The following is a 16,721-nucleotide window of genomic DNA, read 5'->3' as shown; positions in this document are numbered from 1 at the left end:
GTACATAACAGAGAAAGCATGGCTTCATCTACCCCATTTTCCCTTGTCTTACAGCAGCAAATACTAAATGTTTAAGAAAGAGTATAAAACAGGACAAACTTGCAGGGATAACTATCCCAGCACACTCTCCCAGACCTCAGCTATAGGTGGCCTGGGAACTTCCTAAGCCAGAGGCAGTATCTCTGGATTTTTCTTCCGGAGTTTGCAAACCCAGCCCAGGATCTGAAGATACTACACACAGGAAGCCAATCAACCATTTCCACACAGGCATAAAGAGAAGGGACATCTCTAAAGCATGTCAGTGTCAAGACTATGCAGTAGAAAGCTGAAATTTTATCTCAACATCTACAATAGCAAGTAGTGTCAATTCTGTTCAAAGTCCAGGTTGGCTAAGGCCTGTGCATATTACCCAGCATCCAGGCATTTTTTTATTACATGGGATTAGTCTTCATCTGGTTCATAAATTCATCTTTCATCTTCCAATTGGACAGAAATAATATAATGTAAACTGGTGTCTTTAAATAGACTACGTAAATTAAGATCAAAACCACTTAGCATGAATTTGGGAATAAGAGAAGGTCGCAACAACATAAAATAAAGATCAAGTAGCAGTGACTAAGTTGAGAAGAAAGTAATTCTTGAAAAGGAGCATACAGAATATGCTTGAATGCTTGCATTTTGGCTGAGACAGGAAGTTTTGAATAGAAGTTATTTTCCACACTAGCAGCCACTCAACCACAAACCCACAATGAAATTTCATTAAGACATTACAGCCTGGCACTGTAGGAGAGATAATGAATGCATAAATCAAACTTATCAGAGAACGATTTTGGCAAAGGCAAGATGAGAATCATCATCTTAAAAAGCTATGTCAAAACCTAACAAAAAGCAGAAAAAAATTGCTCCTGTTTCAGTTTAGATAAAGTTATTACAGAGCACACTCTTTTTCTTCTACTAAAAAAATTCTTCTGAATAAACATGTTTTTGTAACAATCAAATCAGTAATTGTCCTTTATCTGCCAAGAAACAAACCCGGGATTCTGTTTTTCTTTACACTTGCATATAAGAAAACATCTAATATTTCACTTTGGATCCTGATAACAATCAAACAGCCCTACAATTCAGTGTGCAATTAAAAGAGCCAGCTCTTTTCCCAGTATTTTCCTTGAAGCATGTAATTGAGTTGGTACACAATTTTGTAATTAGTGATAATGCTTGCAAAATACTTATTTTCTCTGTAAGATGACCAGAAAATACAATCTAGTTTTTAATCCAAATACTGCTCCTTCCAGTTTGTCACATCTGAAGAGTCTGACAGTTAACACAGCAGGTACGACCTACTGGATGTAATGCCTAGTGCCTGCATCACAAACAAAGTAACAAAGAAAAACCTTCAGATATTTATACATATTGCTCCTCATCAGAGGTGGTTAATGTGTGGGTTCATCAAAAGTAGATGGGTAGGAAATATTCAAACCCAAATTCAACCCCTTTCCAACACCAAACATTATGGCAATATTAACATTACTTAAAGATGGGGTTTTCCATTTAACACTGGATCACCACCTATCCCAACGATGGATCTTCATCTACCTTTACTCTTAGCTCATTTGCCAGGGCAGCAGAATTATTCCTCAGAGAACTGCGATCAGATGAATAAATGGACATGAAGTATCAAACTTGTATAGGATGAATAAAAACTGGCTTCCTCCACAATTCCAAGTACTTCAGAAGGTCTCTTCATCACTAAAGAATCTACACACAAAATTAGGCCTCAAGAGCAGAAAACCAGAGCATTTTATTACAGAATTAGAAATTGCATCCAAAGGACAAAATGTCCTTGGTCATTACAAGTCCTGTGGCCTTTAAGGCTTGGAAGCACAATGTGGCTTATGCAACAAGAAAGCTCCGTCAAATTAACTATATGGCCATTTCTTAAACCAAGAAGTTCATTATTTCCTTGATATATTAAAACAGATCTACAGCTAAGATAGGAACACATTCCCCAAACACAGGCTTTGAAAACTGACTGTGAACAAAACCATAAAGTATCTTGGGTCTTCATGCAAATCTAAGAAACATCACTAGGTGAAAAAAATCAGTCACCAGAACAAACAAGGATAGCATTCACAGATTTCCACACAATTAAAAAAACATCCTGAGAATACCACTGCAGTGGTTTTCAACACAGCAAATTATATACACACTGGTTTTTAATAGTTCTAAGTTACTCCTTTCAATTTCACAATCCATCCTCCTACCATTTATCCCACCAGACACAGAAGTCCCCACAGAAGCCACACAGGACAGATCAATGCAACATTGTCTACAAAATACATTCTTTTTACTATGTGGCCATGATCAACACAACACAAACAATCCATGTTCCAAAAAAGCACTATAAGCCAGTCCAATTATGAGAAACAAAACATTTAACAGGATTTTTCCCTTATGACAAACAGACAAGTTGAGCTCCAGAGTTTGACAGCGATCATTCCCATCTCCAAAATGATGGTTTAGCTTTGGCTACAGAACATCCCTTGCAAGTAGGTAATCACACGCTCGTACAATGTATTGCAGTTTTACACGTGTGTTCTTTTACATTCTATTATTTCAGCTTCAGCATCAACCGGAGCAATCTGAATGTAACATAAAGGTTAGTTCAAGCAGAAAAGCAATTTGCTGCCTTCCATATTTCCTATCAGGGTTCAATAATGACTTACTGTCACCGACACAAGTCTTTCTAGATCAAAGCAATGCTACAGGAGTTCAATATTCTATGACCATACCCTATGGCCACAAGTCAACATTTACTGCATATTACATATTTGCACTTAAACAATGACACTGTACCAGAAAAGGGTAGCAGTGAACTTGATAAAAATAATATCACAATCATCATAGCAGCCACAACTGCAAAGCAATCTTCTATGAAGAATAGAATTAGAACTCCTGACTTGATGGTTTTACATAGAGTTGATACTGTAGTTGCATGTTGCTTTTGTCTGGTAGCTAAAAATCATATTAAAAAGTCTCCCACACACTGTGGCAGCTCTCCCCTCTACCGTAATTCATCACACGCTAAACCATGCTGATGAAAACATTTGTGTGGTTATGCTATAAATATCAATGAAGAAAAGGAAAGCAATCTATGTTTTTTAATTTAAAAAAATACACTTGCAAGTCTGGATCATCTCACTAGTTAGTTTCACAGCACAGCTGTGGAAAAAAAAAAAAACTAGCATGGGGGATTGAACAGGTCAGGGTCAGACAGCCTTTCCCACTAGGAAAACTAATGTAAATCTCTTCTCAAAAAAAAAAAAAAAAAAAAAAAAAAGGCAGCAGGAGGTAAGGGGTTTGTTAAGTCTTAAAACAGGTAATTCTTGTCCCTGTCAGAGAAGACCTACCTTTAACACAAGTGCTAGGAATGGCTCAGCAATTGTCTTCATTTTTTTTTAATTTCGGCAGAATTTACTTACTAAAACTGTAAGTTGCATACATATTTACATGAAGCCATCTGCCCAGTCTGGGTCTAATATGCCCCATAATACAGTGCAGTTAAAAATCTGCAGGACTGTTCTAATTATAACTGAGTTTTCACTTCACATTATCCAAACCTATGCTTTTGGGCACACCGAGTTAGGAGAGGAAACTCCTCATTACTTTCAAGTTTTTTTCAAGTTCTTCAACAACTGGATCTCCAAAAAAATCTCCAGTGAGAGTCTCTAGGGGTGTAGGTAAATGCGATCTCCACTGATGGCAAGTTGCCAATATGAAGAGCATAGCAAACAACCTGCTGAAAGAAGTTGAACGTGTCTTTGGCTAAGAGAAATCCTGCTAGCACTCCGAGCAAACAGGTAAAAGAAATCCAAGGAAAACACATACTTGGACTTTCAAAAAGTCCAGACTGCTCCTTTAACAGTCTATGGCAAGAAGTCAAGGCTATAGAGGAAAGATCCAATTATAGGCAAAAAGCTGGCTGAAGACTAGGAAGCCATGGTGAGACTTAATAGTCAACTTTCCACTATAGAGAAGAGTCAATAGTGGAGCTGACCTGGCAGCATTGCTAGGAATCATTCTATTCAACATCTTCACTGACCTAGATAGAAGTTCACAGTGAAATCCTCCAAGTCTGCAGATAAAGTTAAGCTTTTTCAGGTCAGCCAGCTGCAATGGCAGTAATTCTGAACTCTGGAAGGCCCTCACTAAACTGAGTAAGCAAAGTGTGGTAGATGAACTTCAATGCAGAACACAAACAGGTCTATGAAAGTAAATAGGAGAGGGGAGAAAAAAAGAAACATCTGTGTTAGGCTTCCATGCTGAATTTATAGGTGGAGTCTACAATTCAACGAAGTGATACTTAAGTCATCACTGACAGTCCTGAAATTACAGACTCACAGTGCAACATGCACTAAAATGTCATCTAGATATTGGATATAACCAGTTCTGGATGAACTCAGAACAAGGCAAAAAGTAATTGTTCTGCTATGTAAAAACGTAGTGCACTGCAGTCTTAAGAACCAAGATGTGGAGACAGGAATAGCATATAAGATGGGCAAAGCAGAATTTAAAAAGGCATGGAAATGGTCAATTAAAGGATTAAAGATAGAGCAGCTGCATTGGAAGAAAAGACTGAAGAGGCTGGGGCTCTTCAATCTGAATGCAAGATGATGGGGTTGGGAGGGTGTAATACATTCAAAGCTTACTTGAATGGTAGTAAATACTTGATGGCAGTAGGTAAGATCAACATAGCTGGCAAAGAACTTTAGAAGTCTGTTACTTCAGGATTGTGAGCAGATACTAAAGGGAGCAGACAAGGATGCAGCCTCTAATGTTCCCAGCCTGATGACTGGATCCTAGAAAAGTAGGAGGATCGTGAGTCACAGAATGGCCATGCTCACTTGTACTCCCTAAACAGAGATGTGACTGCCACGGTTGAAGACCACATATTTGGCTATACAAACACCAAATACTGGACTCAGTACAGTATTTCTTACCTTCTAAATCAAAACTGGAAATCTTAATATTAAATATTTCAAACTGCTAATATACTAGGAAAACTTATTAAAATACAATTTCATTATCTAATTTTCATCGTATTCTTACAAGGAGACCCACCTCAGGAAAGTATAGATTCTAAATTAGATGTGCTGAGAAGCCTGGTTTTCAGGATAGAGGAGAAGGAAGACAAGAAGCTTAGCTATTTTAATTACACATTACTCTGGATACTTAAGAGCCAAAAAAAGCTTGCTTCCAAAACAGCTACACACCTCTGTGCCACAGGCTCCATCTCTGAGAGCTTCAATGTCAGCAAAGGCAACCCAAGTTAGAAGTGGGCTGCCTGCTCCCAGCTGTGTGACCAACCATAGTTATTGCTCTTTGATGTCATCTCAAGGGAATTCTACCCAGAGTAAAACACATCTTTAAAAGGCTATCTGTTTCTTCATGAATGCCCATCCTCTCCAGGTAAATCTTAAATTAGGAGGAATAGAAATAACAAGCTTAAAATACTGAGTCACTGGCCAGTATCTCAGCTGCAGAAGTTTCTTCAAAAGACACAAGGCCACATTAAGCATTTGCACACGGCTGGTTTCAAGTACTAACAAATACAGCAGTCTCACTGGTATTCCCCTCTGCCCTGGAAATGAATGCCACAGAAGCAGGGAGGTAGTGAGGTTCTCATCCTAATTTCTGCTTCTGAACAGCTCTACAGCCTGCTCTTCTGACCCAAACCTCTGTTACTGGGTTCTCTGCAGCCGGGCAGAGCTGTCTCCTCCTCTGGGCTGAGATTTAGGGCAGCAGTACAGGACCAGTGCACCTTAACATTACTTTTATCTTGTTCTTTACAAGATGGTCTGAAAACAGCTTTCAATACTACATGATACTGTGATGGATAACATAGAAGACAGGTCTGGAGCACACAACCTCGTTTTCCCTTGAGACAAGAGCTTGCATAGAATAAAACTTATCCAGTGGTGAGGCACTGGACTGAGCTGAGACCTGGCAACACAGACAGACCCTGAGCAAGTACCTGCTCTGATGGATGTGAAAACAGCTGCACTTGTAGGACCAAGCAATCCCACAAATTCTTGCTTTGGGTCAACACCCTGAGCCCTGCTGGAAATGGACTTCAGTGACACCTTCCAGGCCCTGGGAAGCTGTGGGGAGACCAAACCATCTACCAGCAGAATCTGCTACAAGACCATGCCTTCTCTCCCTCCATCTGCAGGCTGTGAGGAACAAGCATCCATGACAACAACAGAGAAACTGTAAGAAAAATTATTTGGGGCTTTTCCATGTCCTCAGATTCCGGTGAAAGAAATTACCCTTTTAAGTGTCAATGAAGAGAACTCTGCCTGAAGCTCTATAGCCACAAAGAACAACCACTCACTTAGGAATAACATCACTTGTGAATAGCCCAAACACTACGAAGGCACTAAAGACCAATGGTTTCATCCCCACTGAAAACGCTTCAACTGTCATTTTAAGCAATTAACAACATATCCACAAATTTTGCAACAAGCAGGTATAAAAGCAACAAGTTCTGTTTTACTAATGAATTAAATTAGGAAAAGTGGTTTTTTAAATAACAAGTCCATTTCTGTCCATGTATTTAAATGAGGATATCTTGGAGGTCGACAATTCTCAAATATTACACTTCATATAACTATGACAAGCATCCTTTCTAATGTCTTTGCTCACCTTGTACTTGGGTTGGAAAAGAAACAAACACCCAACCAAAATAAGTCAACCTGACCTATAAAAGAAAAATCCTAAATGACAATCCAGTAAAGTCCACTAAATGTTTCACTAACTGGTATCAATATTATTTGTTTTGCCCCAACACTGCTGCAAAATTTTGATTTACAACTTTCTGAAAGAGTATTTCAAATACACAGTTCTTCAAATTCACAGGACATTAAAAACCTTCAGTATTTTGGTGAAAGGTTGTCAAGAACAACGTTAAGAGCATGGGGTTTAGCCATAATCCTAGCCATTCTAAGTATATAACTCAGGATTACATTACCACAGAATTTTCCATATACTAACACTAAATGCTCACTTGTTAATGCTTTACTACACCCACTGCACATTTTTATTCTTAAAATGTAAGCAGTTTCCTGAAGATAATGTTTATGATATCGCAGTACTAAAGTCACTGAACCCTTTACCAGAGGCCACCTACATCTTCTGCTTGCATGACTTCAGCTCCTTTTATTTTGTCTTGTGCTACTTATGCCTGACCACATACCCTTTAACAGTTTAACAGGGTAACTTTTGTGATTAACTCCAATACTTAAATCATGTTCTTTTTCTAATGAAGTGAGATAAGAGTATCAAAAATATTACAACTCCAAATGAAACAGTGTTTTTTTCTTGACATGACCAACAGTCTTCTTCCAGAGAACAGAAATCAGCAAGATGATCAATTTCTGCACTATTTTTATCATCACATATTCAACTAGAGGAACTGGGAAGGAAGGCTTTCCATGGTTGTTTTAGTTGTATGGCAGTCTATCTACAGAATCCTCTATTCAGTTTCCCATAATGTTTGAAGAAATATTGCAACTGGTAATTTGGGGGCTTTCCCCAACAGAGATCAAAGCAACAAAAATAGAAAGGAAAACAGTAAGAATTACTTATCATTGTAATGGATAGAGACAAAACATAACAGCAAAGAAGCAGGAATCAATAGAAACACTGAGATTCTGTCAATTAACTAACAGAGATAAGAAAAAAAGTGATAAAATCCCTTTAAGTTAAAAAGGCTACAAAGCCCGATGTTTTTTATTACTACTACCTTGAACAGGCAGAGTTTTTTTTTATAGAGTCTGAAGTCACTTGATCATACAATAAACTCAGGTCTCCTTAAAAGCAACCCGCACCTCATAATTAAGCAAGAACCCTGGGAAATATGAAAAGGCTTAACCCTGAAGACAAAAACTTCCTTGTCCCACCTCAAGCCCATGGAGTACTGCAATTCTGTTTGTGAACAGCTGACAATTCTGAGTAGGCACAACAGGCGGTTTCTGATTGTTTTAATGCAAAACATGGCCAACTAGAGCTCAGCACATTTAAGTTTACTCAGAGGGCAAGCACAGGTTCAAATTCCTATAAAACTGCACTACATTTGCTTCTGGTGGACTTACTGACTTAAACTAAAATTCATGTTTCAAACACACTTGCATAATGTTCAAGACCAGTTACGTCCACCTGAACCTTATTCCGCCCAGTTTCATTACATCTCTTCCCTAATTTGTATTCCCCTATCCTTTCTCCATTTACTCCAATTGCTCTTCAGATCTATTTTGCTCCTTTCAGCTATTGTCCTGTCCTATTTCTTCTCTATCTGTGACTCAGAATGACAGTACCAGCCTCTAGTTTGCTCCTTTCAATTCCCTCAAATGGGATGCGTATCTCTCCTCATACCCAGCCAGCCACACTCCAATCTGTCTGAAGAGGTGAGTGATAGTCACTGACATTATTTCAGCTTCCTTTGCAGCTCTAGAGCCTCCCTGCGATTAAAGACAAATCTGAATTTGTGTACAAATCATTACCGTCCAGATATATGCACAACCCAATGCTGGTCTACAGAGTGTTTATCCTGTAGCTAAGAAAGAACCCATCACAACTCATACTCCATACTTCTGGCACAGAGGTGTGCAAACAGCATGATCCTTTTCCCAGCAGAGTTACTGAACGTCTACCCTGCTTTACTGCAAATTCATCAAGCAATCACAAAAATCCGGTGGCATGGGGACAACAATTACTCATCTTAGGCACTGAATTCTCCCAGAATTTAAACTCATCCCACCTAAAGGCCAGGGTGCAAAAAATCAGTTCCCAGACTGTAAAGCACTACAGACCAAGTGGCACACACAGCTGCTCTCCCCTCAGCAGCTCTGGCACTCCTGGAACACACGAGCCAGAGATAACAGACCATACCAGTAACCAGTCTGATGCCAGGACCAGACAGAAGGCCACCAGCTAGCAAGTTGGAAACTGCTTTCACAAAGCTAATTATTAGACTGTCATTACATTAAAATCCAAGTCAATTTTAGCCTCTGGCTACCTTTTAAAAGGTGCTTCCAACCCTTGAAGGCAAATTACGTGGCAGCCAAAAACCCATTCAGACTGGTAAGATTGGTGTCCTCTCCAAGTACATCACCCACTGTGCCACTTGGGTACTTGCACATGTATACAGCTCAAGAGAACACCTCTTTTTTGCAACATATTCTTCTTTCAGAGGTTGAGCAAGTGCTTGTAACACTTCCAGAACCCATAAGGAAGTTGAAAGCTCCTAATCCAAGTTTATGGAAGCAATTACAGCAGCTTTTGAGTTTTAATTTTTAATGCCTTCGGCATACATGCTTTTTTAAGGGATGGACTAGAAAGCACTGAGTAAACTGTATTTCTGTACATCAGAAACAAAGCAACTCAAAACCGTTCTTTCCTGTAGAGCAAAACACATTCTCCTCTCCCAAAAGGGATACTAAATTCTAGAACTATTTACCTGTAGTACCCCTCAACTCACAATTTTCATTTCATCATGTAATCTACACAGCTGTTAGAAATGTCTTTATAATACAGACAAGTTTTCAGAAAAAGACAGGCTCATGCACCACACTGTCGTACCACAACTGCAGATCTGCCTTGCACTTACCACAGCACTGAGCACCATGTAACATCATATAAAATACACAAACATGAATTATACACACTTAAGAACAACAGGAGAATGAAGTATGAAGTAAGAAACAGTATTACCCTGCACTAACTCCCCAGTCTCCAGCTACTCACATGGAACAAATGCTACTGCTTACAGAAAGCACTTAACTTCCGTGTGCGCGTCTAAACTAAGACAGCTTTGCACTTCTAGTTGGATTCCCACATCTCCACACGCCAATTTGGAAGAGAGAAGCTGTTTACTTCGTTGATGGCAAACAGCAGAACTGATTGTGCATCATTTTTGGAACTGCCTGCCTAATTTCAGAAATCAGCTTCTTTCAACTGATTTTTCCAAGCTGAGTGTAGTTACAAGAAATGCTACACCACCCTAGCACAGGCTGAAGAATGTGAGCTTTAAGAAGGACATGCTTTCCAATTTGTCCCTTTAAGTACAAGTTTCAGCACATGAGGTGAATGCTTCATGTGCATAAAATTACTTTAAATGCTAACTTCCAGCTGGTCTCTGCCAGGCTTGATATCCACCTTGCAAAGGAGAAAGCTGAAAATGTGAAATGCCGTAAAACACCAAAATCACTTCTTTCATAAAAATCACTCCCAAGAATTATCTGCAGTTTTAAAAAAATTAAGTTAATATTGCTTCACCAAAGGTCTATCAGACACTGAAATGCTGTTAATTCCACCTTTAAACTAGTCACAAAATATGACTAGTATACACAAAATACGAACCACATATTTGAATTAGGTTATATACAGACAGCAGTATCTGACTAGACATCATGTCTGTATTTAAGACAATCCCTAAATATAAAACCTGACCAGAAGTTTCTACACTCAGCAGGTCAACTGGTGTACCAGAATAGCTGTTCTTCCAAGAAAACTCCAGGTACAAGTAACCAGCTGCCAAGTATAGCTCATCACATACCAGGGCTTGTCTGAAGCCTGTTTACCTATTCAATTATCTTAAAAAGCAATGGTAATGCCAACAGAGATCCCTAGGTACTGCCAAGATTTCTTTAGCAAGCACACCCATCTTCCATCCCCCTCCTTTCCTTATAGTTGACACGGTTTGTAATCCAAGTGCAGGCTTCATTGGTACCGGAGACAAGCACCTCACCCTCATTTGCTGCTGGTGGAGGAGAGAGGGGTGGTAAGAACATGCAGAAAAAAATAAAGAAGTGTTATTAACTGAATGAAGCTGAAGCCTTGCTGTTTCAAGTCGTAACTATGGACTTGACTTGCAAAAAAACCCCAGTCTTTGCTGTCTCTGGCTTTTTCAACTATCAGTATGAATGCAACACAAAAAACTGTTTCAGTAATGTTTTCCAGCCCCTGCCCCAGTAAACCTCAGCTCTAACCACAGTTTTAACCTACTGTCACCACCGTATGAGGTAAGTGATCTGCACACAGACCTGTGTCTGAAATTCTGACTGCAGGTTTCCATCTAAGGAAGGAAACTGCTACTCAAGGAAGGATGTCTGCCAGCCCTCCAGGACAAACATGCAAGTAAGTGCCTTTAGTCTTTAACTATGTTGTTACGGGTGTGGTTAAACAAGGCTGCTAAGGTGACCTAATACTTAATACTTTGCTGTCATCAGAAGGGACACTCCTTTCTGCCCTCCCTCTCCCCCCAGACATACAGTCTGTCCCATCCCTTGTCATCATAGCTACAAAAATAAGCCAATTCAACTCGCTACCCTGGCAGAAAACTGTTTACTCTCACGCAGAGTTAACTTTCTGATGAATAAGCAAGTTCAACCAGCTCGCTGCGTGGTCATTTAAGCTCCAGTGAGATCATATAGGAAGGAGTAGGAATACGGCCAGTAGTGGAAGACCATATTGATAGCACGAGAAAAAAATCTGCAAATATATATATAGATATATCATTTACTTCAAAGGGTTCAAAAACAAATAAGGCCATTTTTGACCTACCATACAAATTACTGCTACTATTTGCTGTTCATGAAAAATCATTGAACAGAAAATGGGGAAGGTAGCTCAGTATCTGCTACATAATGTCACTGATTTAGAAGACTTTCAGGGTAAACTCAAATAGGCCCTGACCTGAGTAGTTCTCTCAGAAAAGTAATTTCTATGCCTAAAATACACCACAGGTGTGCACTGTGAGTAGAAAAACCATTACAGCAACAGAGACTTGTAATTTCCATGCCCTCTTGAGGGCATCCACTTATTTGGTCACCACTTCTCAGAAAAATAGAAAGGCTGAGAAGAACGATCTGCTGGCTCTCTCCTGTCTTGTGAGCAAGGTGCTGACAGAGACGAGTAGCTAATTATTTTGTTGTTGTAACTTATTTCATTATAACTCACTGATTCCAGTGGCATCTGGCTCATCAAAACTGACTTTATCAGAAGTTTCACATCAGGTGTTTTGTCACAGATACTATGACCAAAATTCATTTGTTCAAGTGATGAAAAACTAGCCTTCTATTATGTGTGAGTATGACTCATCCTCAAGTCAGGATAGACACCATTTCTCATAATCTTTACTTGAAGTGGTAAACAAGTAGTGACAAAAACAAGAGTTACAGCCAGTGTATCACCAGCCAGACTGCACTGAAAGAATGGCGTCCCACACACTTTACAAAGAGAAACAAGAAAGGAAACTTCATTAGTAACAACAAAAGCTGATGTGCAAGATGCCAAGTCAACAAAGGAAGGCTCAGTAGCCACAGAAGCAGTGATACCTGAAGAGAAAGAAAGGAATATGTTTTGTAGAAGGCAGACAGAAAACAGTGAAGGAAAACTAAGAGAGCAAATGTGCCAAAAAGGAAGATGAGAGTATGCTTACAAAGGAAAAGGAGAAAAATAAAATGCCACAGCTCTTAATAAACTTTTAAAATATAGCAATGAAATTACTTTCAATTAACTGGTAAGAAATGGTTATTTAGACAAGAAGACAAAGGGAAAACTACCATGCCTGGCAAGACTGAAAACACACAACAGATGAAAGGGAGTAAGCAGTCAGTTAGGCTTTGAGTTCAGATTGTTGATTCAGTTCAGATTGAGTTGTATTGGCGAATCTGAGTAGGCAGGACCTTTGGCTTGAAAGGAAATCACCCAGACTTCTCTGAAGTACACTCAAAAGATTTCTTCTCTCTCATAAACAGATTAAAACTAACAAACGTGGAAGAGAGGAGGGGAGGAGACCACAGACACCGAATATGAAGTAACTGTACTCAGCAGGGATTCAGGAGCAAGGAAAGGAAGAGGATGTTTAGTCACTACCTTCCAGAAGTACTGAGATGAAGCTGCCCTACCTCTTCCTACCTAAATAACCTCAAACTTGTATAGAACAATGCATATTGGATTACAGTGCCTCAGTACTTAACTAAAAAAAACAAAAAAAATTGTTAACCACATACTATTTATGAACCATTTTCCAGCTACATGATGAGCTTTAGAAAAAGTAGATTTGTATAAATTTTTGGCAGTCCTTGGTAGCATCCCCTTGGATGTACAGAGAAATCCAGTACAGCTATGCACATTGCAACCCATACCTCTGACCTCAAGGGGAGGAATTGCAACATGGCCCCAGACAGGATTGTATCCTGGGAGCGTCCTCCTGTCTTGGTACAAGAGACTTCTTACTCCCCCCCCCCCATTACCACAGAAACTAGGTCGTACATACATAACACTTACAATCTATGCTATGCTTCCCTTTCCAAAAATCTCATGAAGGAACAATCTCAGGTGGACTGTGACTCTCTCCCTCAGAAAATGGACATGCAAACAACCCACCATGTAGAAATTATGTGATTGAACTTACTACAGAATAGTGTGCTACAGGTTTCCATCTGCACAGTCACCCTGAGATAGTCTCATTGTCCTTTATTTGCTTTCTTTTCCTCTGGCTCTGAATAAACACACACAGCTATCAAAATGTAGCATTTCACTCAGTTGACCTGCAATGGCTGTTCACATGTCCATACCCTTGGGTCCCTATTACTGTAATACACAAGGGCTTCACAACCTGTAACTGGCCTCAGAATATCTGGTAAGACAGGAAAAGGCCATTAGTCACTTGTTCGAGCCAAGGCACTGGACATCAGACAGCAGTATTGCCTGAACAGTAAGAACCCTACCATGGATAATATCATAAGGTTATAAAGGCATTTTTACATTGGTGTAGCCAGTTCCATATGAAATAGGACACCACATGTGAGATAAAGTTTTTCTATACTGGCACAATCTGACCACACCAGAACTTTCAACAGCACAGGCACCATTTCTTAAAAACTCAGAGCTAACAGGATGGCAGCCAGGCACACACAGTTTGCTCAGGGTCTCAGGACAGCCGCAGCAGGAGGTGGCAAATCAAGCCAGACCTCCCACCTTCCACCTTTTTTTTACCGATAAAATATTGCTGATGCTCTTCACCCTGTTCTCTTTATTTCATTCCCTTTCAGGACTGGGAAGAACCAAAGCTTGCAGAAGCTCTGCAACCAAGCACATGTTTAGAGCTCACCTCACACCGGGCACTGCAATACAGGAGTACTATGAATCAGCTTTTGTCTCTCCATTATTAATGAAAAACTGCCCTGTGACTCAAAGCAAGACTAAAAACTGGGATAGACCTCAGGACTGAACTGAAAGCCCCACATAGTGAGCAGGTCTTTCTGGCTGACAGTTTCTTTAGGAGGTCATGTTCCATGATAGATTCACTAGGCAATGCTTGCAAGGCACTCAGTGTAATGACAGGGATTAAAATACAACTTGCAAATTGATATGTTGGGTAAAAAAATTAAACTTTTGCCTGAAGGGACAAATTATAAGCAAAGTTAATCTCTACTTCTCTGTGTTCTGTATTCTACTCCATTTTTTCTCTAGATTCAGAATCTTGGTTGCCCCACTGCTCTTAAACTCGTTCTCTGAGCTTATTTGGTCACTAGTTTGCCCATCTGTTTTTCCTCCTCACCACAAAAGACCTGGACCTCATTGGGCATTATCAGCCTAGTCTGATAGAGTGGAAATCTCTGAGACATTCTGGATCCCCTGTCAACCAGCAAACCAGGAATACTCCTCCAGCTCTTTCACGCTGGTTGGCAGCAGGGAGCCAACTGATCAGCATACACATACCAGGCACCAGCAAAAACATGCTCTGCTCCAGACAAGTCAAGGTCCATGCCTTCTCTGCCAGTGAGAGGATGAAATCAAGGTCACCAAGTTACAGCACATAAATAAACAAGACTGGGCAAATTCTTATAAAGGGGACATCACTAGTTCCAATCCTGTGGTGGGTTGACTACAGCTGGATACCAAGTGCCTACCAAAGCTGCTCAATTACTCCCCTTTCTCAGCTGGACAAGGGAGAGAAAAGATTTAACTAAAAGCTGACGGGTTGAGATAAGGACAGGGAGAGATCACTCCCCCATTACCGTCACAGACAAAAACTCTATCTGGTGAAAAATTAATTTATTACCAATAAAATCGGAGTAGGATAATGAGAAATAAAACTGAATCTTAAAAACACCTTCTCCCTACCCTCCCTTCTGTATGGGCTTAACTTTACTCCCAATGTTCTCTACCTCCTTCCCCACAGCACCGCAGGGAGACAGGAAACAGAGGTTGCAGTCGGTTCATCACAATGTCTCTGTCATTCCTTCCTCCTCAGGGAAGAAGGCCTCACACTCTTCCCCTGCTCCAGCGTGGTGTCCCTCTCACTGGAAACAGTCCTCCATGAACTTCTTCATCAGCAGTACCTCCCACAGGCCGCAGTTCTTCACAAACTGCTCCACTGTGGGTCCCCCCCGGGGTCTCAAGTCCTGCCAGCAAACTTGCTCCAGCATGGCCTCCTCTCTCCACAGGTCTTGCCAGGAGCCTGCTTCAATGCAGACTTCCCACAGGGCCACCGCCTCCTTCGGGCATCCACCTGTTCCAGCATGGGCTCCTCCAGGGGCTGCAGGTGGATCTCTGCTCCCCCATGGACCTCCACAGGCTGCATGAGGACAACCTGCCTCACCATGGTCCTCACCACAGGCTGCAGGTGAATCTCTGCTCCAGCACCTGGAGCACCTCCTCCCCCGCCTCCTCCTGCGCTGATCTTGGTCTGCAGGGCTGATTCCCACATATTCTCACTCTGCTCTACCATTCCTATTGTACAGGTATTTTTCCCCTTCCTAAAAATGTCATCACAGAGCTGCTATCACCGACACTGATGGCCTTGGCCAGCAGCTGGTCTGTTTTGGAGCCAGCTGGCATTGGCTCTATTGGACATGGGGGAAGCTTCTGGCAGGTTCTCACAGAAGCAACCCCTGTAGCCTCCCTGCTACCAAAACATATCCATGCAAACCCAAAACAACTGCTCAGAAATCTGTGCCATACAAAACTTCTGCCCACAAAACTTCTCAATGCTTGCTCTGAAGCATTCCAGGGCTGTTTCCACCTACATTTGATTTAAGTTTCTTTACCCATCCTGTCTCACCCCACATGCTTTAATATCTTGACAACACACCCTTAAGAAACTTGTAATAGTGAGAGCTGTCTTTGGCAGTACGGTCACTCTGTGTTTACACCTATTTGTGTATGAAGTTGACATTCAGACTGTGAACTGATTTATAACCGCAAGTCATACGTGCTTTTGTCACACCAGTGGACGCCTCTGCCACCAATTACTACCTGCATCTATGCATGACAGGCCATAATAAAAGTAGCAATAGATAAAAATATTACAAAACTATCTGAGGCTATAAATAAATGTAACTCTAACATGAGAACTTACTTCCAAACCATTATCTCTGAAGTGGTGTAGTAATCTTTGGCTTTTTTTTTCTTTTCAACAAAGCAAAACAGACTTAAAGCAGACCCATCTACATTAAAGAGATACATGACCAATCTACCTCAACTCTACACCCTATGGAGAATTCCAAACTGCTGAGGACTGACTACGTTCATTTTCTTAATGCTACTGCCACCTAACAGATTTCAACAGCAAAGCCACCAACCTACCAGTGCTCAAGGTTTTCTGGGAGAAATACTTCAGAGACAGGCAGGAACCAACCTACACAAAGCCTGGG

General features: G+C 40.6%; 1 protein-coding gene across 2 annotated transcripts in view; it reads right to left on the bottom strand.

Annotated features, from left to right (window-relative positions):
- Positions 1-16,721, bottom strand: part of GSK3B (glycogen synthase kinase 3 beta) — a 149,309-nt gene that overhangs the window by 108,901 nt on the left and 23,687 nt on the right. The gene's annotated exons all lie outside the window — the stretch shown is intronic.

The sequence above is a fragment of the Corvus kubaryi genome, unplaced genomic scaffold (genome assembly GCF_017639235.1).
Source record: "Corvus kubaryi isolate FWS band 111438036 unplaced genomic scaffold, C.kubaryi_AGA036_p1.0 37341, whole genome shotgun sequence".
In the NCBI taxonomy this organism is placed as follows: domain Eukaryota; kingdom Metazoa; phylum Chordata; class Aves; order Passeriformes; family Corvidae; genus Corvus; species Corvus kubaryi.
This window is presented reverse-complemented; position numbering and strand designations above follow the sequence as displayed.